The sequence below is a fragment of the Sapajus apella genome, unplaced genomic scaffold, assembly GCF_009761245.1.
Source record: "Sapajus apella isolate SASKATOON/1434 unplaced genomic scaffold, GSC_monkey_1.0 scaffold16, whole genome shotgun sequence".
Lineage (NCBI taxonomy): Eukaryota > Metazoa > Chordata > Mammalia > Primates > Cebidae > Sapajus > Sapajus apella.
In genome coordinates, this window is record NW_022436956.1 from 20666491 (window position 1) to 20675888 (window position 9398).

The 9398-nt window shown below is 35.6% G+C and overlaps 1 long non-coding RNA gene across 5 annotated transcripts in view; it reads right to left on the minus strand.

Annotated features, from left to right (window-relative positions):
• The window catches only part of LOC116556257, a 120944-nt gene extending 112602 nt beyond the window's left edge, over positions 1–8342 (minus strand). Inside the window, exons 1-2 of one of the 5 annotated variants that reach the window (XR_004270909.1) lie at positions 7741–8342; positions 3986–4077 (exon numbers count right to left, since the gene is read on the minus strand). This is a non-coding gene — a long non-coding RNA (uncharacterized LOC116556257). Of the gene's footprint in view, positions 1–3985; positions 4309–7740 lie in introns of those variants that run through there. The other 4 variants (XR_004270910.1, XR_004270913.1, XR_004270908.1 and 1 more) reach the window with 4 other exon arrangements.
• Positions 8343–9398: the final 1056 nt, after the last annotated feature.

The window sequence follows — 9398 nt, forward strand, 5'->3', positions numbered from 1 at the left end:
AGTACTCCTTACTTCCATATACACACTATTGATATGGTTTAGTTTTGTGTCCCCACCCAAATCTCATCTCAAATTGTTATCCCTAGGTGTTGGGGGAGGAACCTGCTAGGAGGTGACTGGATCATGGGGCGGTTTCCTCCATGCTGTTCTCGTGATAGTGAGTTCTCAAGAGATCTGATGGTTTTATAAGAGGTTTTTCCCCTTTTATTTTCACTCTCTCTCCTGCTGCCTTGTGAAAAAGATGCTTGCTTCCCTTTTACCTTCCACCATGACTGTAAGTTTCCTGAGGGCTAACCCAGCCATGAGGAACTGTGAGTTAATTAAACCTCTTTCCTTTACAAATTACCCAGTCTCAGGTATTCTGTATAGCAATGTGAAAATTGACTAGTACAATTATCATGCTTTGATTCAATTTCTTAAAAGCCTTAATTTTATAACTGGAAAAAAGAGGATATATTTGTGGAGAGAGGAACAGAAGAGGAAAAAATGTTGCAATGGGTCTCCTGAAGAGTGAATTCAAGTGTACATGTTTACATGGAACTAATTTGTAGCATTATGGAGAGATATGTATACAACTTCAAGTCAGGTTTTGCTTAAATGTGTATATCGTTTTATCAATATTTTAAAAGCTGTTACTATTGATGGTCCTCACTGCAACCTCTGCCTCCCAGGTTCAAGCGATTCTTCTGCCTCAGCCTCCTGAGTAGTTGGGATTACATGTATGCGCCATCACACCCAGCTAATTTTTGTATTTTTAGCAGAGATGAGGTTTCACCATGTTGGTCAGGCTGGTCTCCAACTCTCGACCTCATGATCTGCCCACCTCAGCCTTGCAAAGTGCTGGGATTACAAGCAGGAACCACCGACCCCAGCCAAAGCTTTTTTTTTTTTTTTTTTTTTTTTAATGTCTATACTTGCTGCTCCTATTTTGCTCCTTCCATTCTCTTTTGAAATCATTTCAATCGGGCTTTTGTCCGCATCCCTCCACCAGAACTGCTCTAATCAAAGTCATCAATCACTGCTGAATGGCTAAATCCAGTGATAGCTGTAAGTCTTACTTGATATACTTGACAACAGCATTTAATTCAATTAATCAAGAAAGACTGACTTCTAAACACCACCCTCCCCTGGTTTCCTCCTACCTTATGGGCTGATCCTTTTCCATTTGCTTGCCAGTCTCTACTCTCTCTGACATCTAAATGCCTGACATCTAAATGTCAGAGTGCCCTGGGGCTCAGTCTTTGGATCTCTTCTCTAACTACAATTACTCCCTTGTTGACCTCATCCATTCTCACTCATGATGTCAAATGCCATTCATATAAGGATGGCCCCCAGATATTTACCTCCAGGTCCCACCTTTCTCCTGAAATTCAAACTTGTATGTCCAACTACCTACTACATCTCTCCTTAGGGCGGCTACTAGACAACTGAAAATTAACTGTGTAAAAGCAAGTTCATATTCCTTCCCAGACCTCCTCATCTTCCTTTGTTTTTCTCTACTTCATAAAGTACACTTTAATTTACTGGAAACCTTGACTATATCGTTAACTCTCTCTCTTTCTCACCCCTATCTTTCCTGCCCCTCCTTTCCACCCCAGCCTTCTCTTCCATCCCAACCATTTCAAACACACAGTTAAGTCATCAGCATATTTTGTCAGCCTCTGAGCTATTCCCATTTTAGAGGTAAAGAAACTGAGCCATGAAAAAGTTATTTACTCATCCAAGGTCACAGAATTAATTTGTAGCAGAACTGAAATTGAAAACCAGGTAGCCTTGCTTTAGAGTTTTTAAATGGCAATTTTGTCAATTCTAGTTTTCAAGGATTCCAAAAAATTGAGGTCTAATTTCAAGAATGCTTTTCATAAAGACAAAACTGAACAATTTCTAACAATTTCTTCCAATGAAACAATTCAATAAGTAAATGTATACCTAATACAAAACATAACTTTATAAACCAAATCATAGTCTGTAATGAAGTTTTTCATTCAGTTTTATAACCTCTGTGTTTGTATATATTATTCTTAAAAATTGAGATATTTTTCTGTTTCTTAATTTGTTTTTTTAAAAATTCACAGTGTATCACAATGTTTTATCCATTACAATGGAGTACCCTAGCTAAAAGTAAATTCCAAGTTTTTGGAAACCTTGAGGACTAGAAGTAAGGAAATTTGTTATTTTAAAACTATATGTAGTTTGTACTCTTCTCTAGAAATAGATGATTGAAATCACCTTAACACACTGATTGTTGTGGCAAAAATGCTCCTTGGTAGTGCAAAGATGAGGCAAAAAACTTATTCTCAAAAAGGAAATGTTGAGAAAATCAAAACCAATTTTCTCAGCAAGGAGGCTAGAAAACTGGATATGCTTTATCTAATCTAATCTGATTTAGTCACTAATCCAAGACTGACTTGGGGAAAGTGGTATTTGGGGAGACTCTCAGAAAAATCCTGAAAACCTTCATCATCTGATATTTCTTTTCTCAGAGAAAGAGATGAAATTAGCAGATCATCATTGTTGCCTGTGATTCTTCAGTTATAGCAATGCCTATGTGCCTCTTTCCCAGATGTTCAACTCTGTAGGATAAAAAAATTGCACTTGAAAATCACTTGCTCAAAAACCTCTTTAAAGACTGTACTTGCATTTTTATTAGAAACACATATTTAAAACAAAACTCCTCCTTCATTTCCCAAACAAGGAAAGCCTGTTACGATAGGATGACATCATGAACCCATAGGTCTGCTGTGAGAAGACAAGAAAAGTCTTCACTTGCTTCATTTGAAACAGTTGCCTGCCTTTAGGTAGAACCTTCAAGACGGGGATGAGTGCTTTTATAAGAGACCACAGAGAGCTAGTTCTTCCTTCCACTATGTGAGGACACAGCAAGAAGTGGGCCTGCATCAGACACCAAATCTGACAGCGCCTTGCTCTTGAACTTCCCAGCCTCTAGAACTACGAGAAATAAATTTTGTTGTTTATAAGTCACCCAGTCCATGATATTTTGTTATAACGGCCTGCACAGGCTAACACATACCTCCAACATTCTTTAGAACAAGCTTGTCCAATCCATGGCCCTGGGCCACATGTGACCCAAGATGCCTTTGAATGTGACCCAACACAAACTCGTAAACTTTCTTAAAACATTATGGTTTTTTTTTTTTTTTTTTAAGCTCATTTGCTATCATTAGTGTTAGTGTATTTTATATCTGGTCCAAGACAATTCTTCTTCTTTCAATGTGACCCAGGAAAGCCAAAAGATTAGACACCCCTGCTTTAGAAGGACAATTAAAACAGGGGAGTGTTTTTGCCACAGCAATCAGTGTTTTAAGGTGATGTCAATCATCTATGTGACAGCAATTAGATGGTCCCTAGTACTGAGGCATACAGATAGCCCTCTTCCCTATTTCCAGGGCTCATTTAGGGTTGGTCCTATTTGGGGATCATCTTAAGTAGTTTGGGGAATGTGGGGAAGTCTGTGGAGGCTTATATTTCCTAGGCCTCTATTCTTGATATTTTTAGGACTAGATCTCCTTAAAAACTGACCTTTCTTCTCCAAAAGAAAAGATTTTGCTTTTCTCAGTCAAAAATGTGGAACAAACTGGATTTTACTAGAAAAACAATGTACTTAGAAACTTTTGATAGGAACTAAAACATGTTTTTAAAAATCCTGCAAATTTTTTTACCACCACAATATAAAAATACTAACAGCTTATAGATTTATTAACAAGTTAAATCTCTGAATCTCTGACCTTTGACAAACGTCAGTGTTAGGCTTTCACCATAGATAGATGTTTTCCTTTGGACGGCCTGATAAAGTATGCACAGTGTATTGAAGTCACTTGAGATAAAATTTTGCAAGGAGTCAGAAGGTTATAAATGCTTGACATACTTAAATTTAGGATCACTACTGTATCCTAAGGAAGATTATATTTCACAGCTATCTATTTTCTGGAAGCTGTCTAAATAGATACATTATTTGTTGACTTACAGAACTGGTAAGGATCAGAGCTCACATCTTCAGCCTCCAACTCAATTCTGCAATCGGGGCCACATCATCACAGCCAAAGGACCATCTTCCCCCTGCAGTAAAAGAAGACTACACTGCTCTACATGAAATAAGAAGAAAAGGCGGGGAATATTTGCTCCTGAAGAAGAGGAAAAAAAGACGATAGGTGAAAAAGAACAAGCTGAAATGTTAAAGCAAACTCCAAACTTGGAAGAAGAAAACTGCAATAAGGAATGACACCATCCTAAATATATAAACTGGTTTTACAAATTCATTTTTGAAAAAAACCCAAAAACACTACTCTTACAATAGATATACCTATGTAACAATTCTGCACGATCTGCACATGTACCCCAGAACTTAAAGTATAATTTTAAAAAAAAGAAGAAAAAAAAAAAGAATGGGTAAGCTTTAGAGAGGCATCACAAGTCCCTAATGTGGTAAGATGTGCTTAGCCAGCAAGGTGCTTAAATAAAGAGATACTCCATGCAGTATCATTCTGGAGACAGAAGACGCCTCTGAATTTGAATGGTCCAAGAATATGGAAAGAGTAAAGTTGTCCCAGTCAAGTGAGGTAGAGCATGCACATAAAAATTTACTTTTTTTTTTTTTTTTGTAAGTACTGTGATTTTTTTTCATACTCTGGTCAGGTTGGAGGGAATAAACTAAAAACAACAGGCCAGAGAGTGACCAGACAAATTCATCTCTTGAAGTTTCAAGGATTTATATATACTTTTGGATTGTTGTAATTAGGCTTACATTTATAATTATTTGTTTTAATTGCAATTAAATAATGTAGACCAAAAAAGAAAAAATAATGTGAACCAAGTGCTGTCTCGTCAAAATGAGATTTGCCTTGTTTTTTGTTTTGTAGGGACTTTCAAAACTATAAAATATTACTGAGAGACATTTAAAAGTCATTTGTAAAATATGCTTTTATTTTATTTACAAGTCATTTGTAAAATATGCTTTTATTTTCAACTGTAATTTAAAGTCATTGCATGGACCTAAAAACATATTTTCAAGTCCATGCAATGGCTTTAAATTAGACTTAATAAAAAGAAATAACAGCATTAAAAAGAAGAAAATTGGTAAAGGACATAAATAATTCACATTGAATGAAAATTGGACTACAAATATATGTATATATGAAGTTAAAGTTTACTAACAAGTAAAGGAATAAATACAACAGAAAAAACAAATATATCAAATGCAAAAAATTATTTTTAAATATTATCCAATGTTGCTCACCAGGCGACAAGGAAATGGGCACTCTCTTACACTGCTGGTGATGGTATAAATTAATACTAAACAAAACATATAAACACAAAATCATAGTCTATTCTGTAATACCATTATGGTTACAGTACTAAGAAGGCTTGGGTTATCAAAAAAAGAGATATTAAAATCAAGGCTGTAATAGAGAAAGGAAGAGTAGAAAGTTACCAAGTTGCGATACCAAAATTATATTCACTGCAGGAATTTCAACAAAGGTATTTTTTATTCATCTAAGTACATTTTCTTTTTTCAAGCTACAAATAAATTTATTCAATAACTGTCAGAAAAATTACCTTCCTACAGACTTCTGAATCTAATGCAGCACTATTATAAAACAAAGAGAGAGATTGATTGAACAATCCTATATGCCTGAAACTAAAATAGTCTACTAAATAATACTTGTTTTAAAGCATGAGGGAAATTTGTTAAAGACTTCAAGCTAAATAAAAGCAGTACCTGAAAAATTTTTGGACTGCAGCTATAACTAGATATACATTTGACATTCATAATAACAATAAATAATAAACATTTATTGAGTATTTTCTATGTGCCATGCAGTTGTTAAGTTCTTTATACATCATCACAATGAAACTTTTAAATTTATTATTTGTTTATTTATTTTTTAGAGACAGGGTCTTGCTATATTGCCCAGGCTGGTCTTGAATTCCAGCATTCAAATGATCCTCCTGACTCAGCTTCCCAAGTAGCTGGGACTACATAACTGTATTTTTATTGTAAAATAAATACCTACGGAAATAAAACATATACATATTTTAAAGAATAAAGATAAAACTGACAGAAGAACAGAAAATCAAACACCGCATGTTCTCACTCATAGGTGGGTGTTGAACAATGAGAACACATAGACATAGGGAAGGGAGCATCACACAGTGGGGTCAGTTGTCAGGGAGCTAGGGGAGGGACAGCAGGGGATGGAGAGGGTAGGGAGGGATAACGAGGGGAGAAATGCCAGATATAGATGATGAGGGGATGAAGGCAACAAACCACCTTGCCATGTATGTACCTATGCAACAATCCTGCATGATCTGCACATGTACCCCAGGACCTAAACTACAATAAAAGAAATAAAATTAAATAAATTTTTTTAAAAGAATAAAGATAATAAAGCAAACACATGGGTAAACACATTTTTAGTGTGAAGAAAATATTGCCAAAACTTAGAAACTTCCTGTGTAGCCCTCTTCCAATCACATACCCTTCCTCCCTCACCAAGGTAAGCCACTATCCTGACTGTGATACCCTTACTTCATAATCATTCCATTTAGGTATACTCTAAAAATACATTGCTTACCTTTGTCTAGTCTTTTAATTTTATCTAAATGAAATCATAGAGTATGTATTCTTCTGTGGCCTGCTTATTTGCTCAATTGTGAAATTCATCCATGTTGCTGCATGTAGCTATAGATCTTTTTATTGCAATATTATATAAACACAACTAATTATGAATTCCACTGATGATAAATTCTGGGGTAATTTTTATTTTAGGGCTGTTATGAATATAGTCATACTTGTCTTCTTGTGTATATGTGTAAGACCTTCTCTACTTTAAATATCTAGAAGTAGAACCACTGGATCTTAGATGATCACACATTTAAAGTTACTTAAGTAATGTCACGAGAGTCTCAAAAGCAGTTGAACCAATTTACATTTTCACCAGTAAGTGCTTAAGACTTACATTCTTAACCCCTGGTATGATCACACTTTATAATTGCCAATCTGGTGGGAATACAAGAGTTTCTTGTTGTAGTTTAATATGAATTTCCGGATTAATAATGAGGTGAACTTTTTTCCTGTTTATTGGACATTCAAGTTTCTCTTTTATAAAGTACATGTTCTCATTCCTTCTTCATTTGTCTATTAGAGTCCTTTTTTTGTAGAAATTTTTTATATATTAGGTATGAGTTTCTGTCAATTACATGATTTGCAATTATCTTCACCTAGTTTGTGATTTGTTTTTATGGTAGATTTGGAGAAAAGAAATTCTTCATTTTAATGCAATTGAATATATTAGTCATTTCCATTATGCTATGTGCACATATGTGTATAGCTTTTTAAATTTATTCCTATGTATGTCGTATTTTTGTATGCTATTGTAAATGGTATGTTTTAAATTTTTCATTTTTAACTGATATTTGCTGGTATATTGAAATGCAACTGATTTTTGTATGCGGATTACATACAATTGAATTACAGTGGGGTTGTCCTGATAAAGTAATGTGAAAATATCATGAGTCAAAAATGCATTTAATACCACAATAAACCCATTGTAATGTAAAAAAACTAAGTCAAATCATTTTAGATTGAGGATGGTCAGTTGTGGTTTTCATATGCAACTAACTTGCCAAATTCTTATTTCTAAAAACTATTTTCAGTCTGAGAAACACAGCGATACCCCATCTCTACAAAAAATTTAACAATTTGTCAAGCATGGTATGTACCTGTGATCCCAGGTACTCTGAGGCTGAGGCAGAAGAATCGCTTGAGCCCAAGAGATCAAGACTGCAGTGAGGCCATGTTTGTACCACTGTCAGCAACATCTTGTACCTCTGTTGCAGCCTGGGCAACAGAGCGAGAACCTGTCTAAAAAAAACAAACAAACAAACATGAATATGTATGGGGTTCTTTTGGATGTTCCATGTAGATAATCAATCATCTATGGATGAGTTTTATCACTTAAATCCTAACATCTTTAATTTCTTTACTAACTATGTGGGCTAGCTCCAGTATGATAACCAATAAACTGGTAGCAGGCAAGCAGGGATCCTTGACAAGTTCCCAGTCTCGGGAATGCTATAAAATTGCACCATTAAGAATGATGATTGATCCTTGTATTCCTAATTTGTTTGCTTTTCATTTTTTTAGTCACGAATGGATGGTAACATTTAACAAATGATTTCCTGCATCTATTAAGATCATCATATGATGTTTCTCCCTTAGAACATTAATATGTTAATTTGATGTTTTAATATTTATTGAGTTCAAAATCCTTGGTTTTGTTTGTTTGTCTGTTTGTTTGTTTGTTTGAGATGGAGTCTCACTCTGTCTTCCAGGCTGAAATTCAGTGACTCGATCACAGCTCACTGCAACCTCAGCCTCCCAGGTCCAAGGGATTCTCCTACCTCAGCCTCCAGAGTAGCTGGGATTACAGGTGCGCACCGCCACACCCAGTTAATTTTTGTATTTTTAGTAGAGGTGGGGTTTTGCCATATTGGCCAGACTGTTCTCCAACTCCTGACCTCAGATGATCTGCCTGCCTTGGCCTCCCAAAGTGCTGGGTTACAGGCATGAGCCACCACACCAGGCCTCAAAATCCTTGCTTTGTAACACTCCAATCACTGATCACTGGTTCATACAAGCCATCTTTTTTTTTTTTTTTTTTTTAAATAATAAACACTGTGTGATGTGGTGCTGAGAAGAATGTATATTCTGTGGATTTGGGGTAGAGAGTTCTGTAAACGTCTATTAGGTTTGCTTGGTCCAGGTCTGAGTTCAAGTCCTGGATATCCTTGTTAATTTTCTCTCTTGTTGATCTAATATTTACAGTGGAGTGTTAAAGTCTCCCACTATTATTGTGTGGGAGTCTAAGTCTCTTTGTAGGTCATTAAGAACTTGCTTTATGTATCTGGGTGCTCCTGTATTGGGTGCATACATATTTAGGATCATTAGCTCTTCTTGTTGCATTGATCCTTTATCATTATGTAATGTCCTTCTTTGTCCCTTTTGATCTTTGTTGGTTTAAAGTCTATTTTATCAGAGACTATGATTGCGACTCCTGCTTGTTTTTGCTGTCCATTTTCTTGGTAAATCTTCCTTCATCCCTTTATTTTGAGCCTTTGTGTAACCTTGCATGTGAAATGGGTTTCCTGGATACAGCACACCGATGGGTTTTGGCTTTGTATCTAATTTGCCAGTCTGTGTCTTTTGATTGGGGCATTTAGCCCATTTACATTTAGGATTAATATTTTTAAGTGTGAATTTGACCCTGCCATTTTGATGCTGATAGGCTGTTTTGCCTGTTAGTTGATGCAGTTTCTTCATTGTGTTGATGGTCTTTACCACTTGGTATGTTTTTGGAGTGGCTGGTACTGGTTGTTCC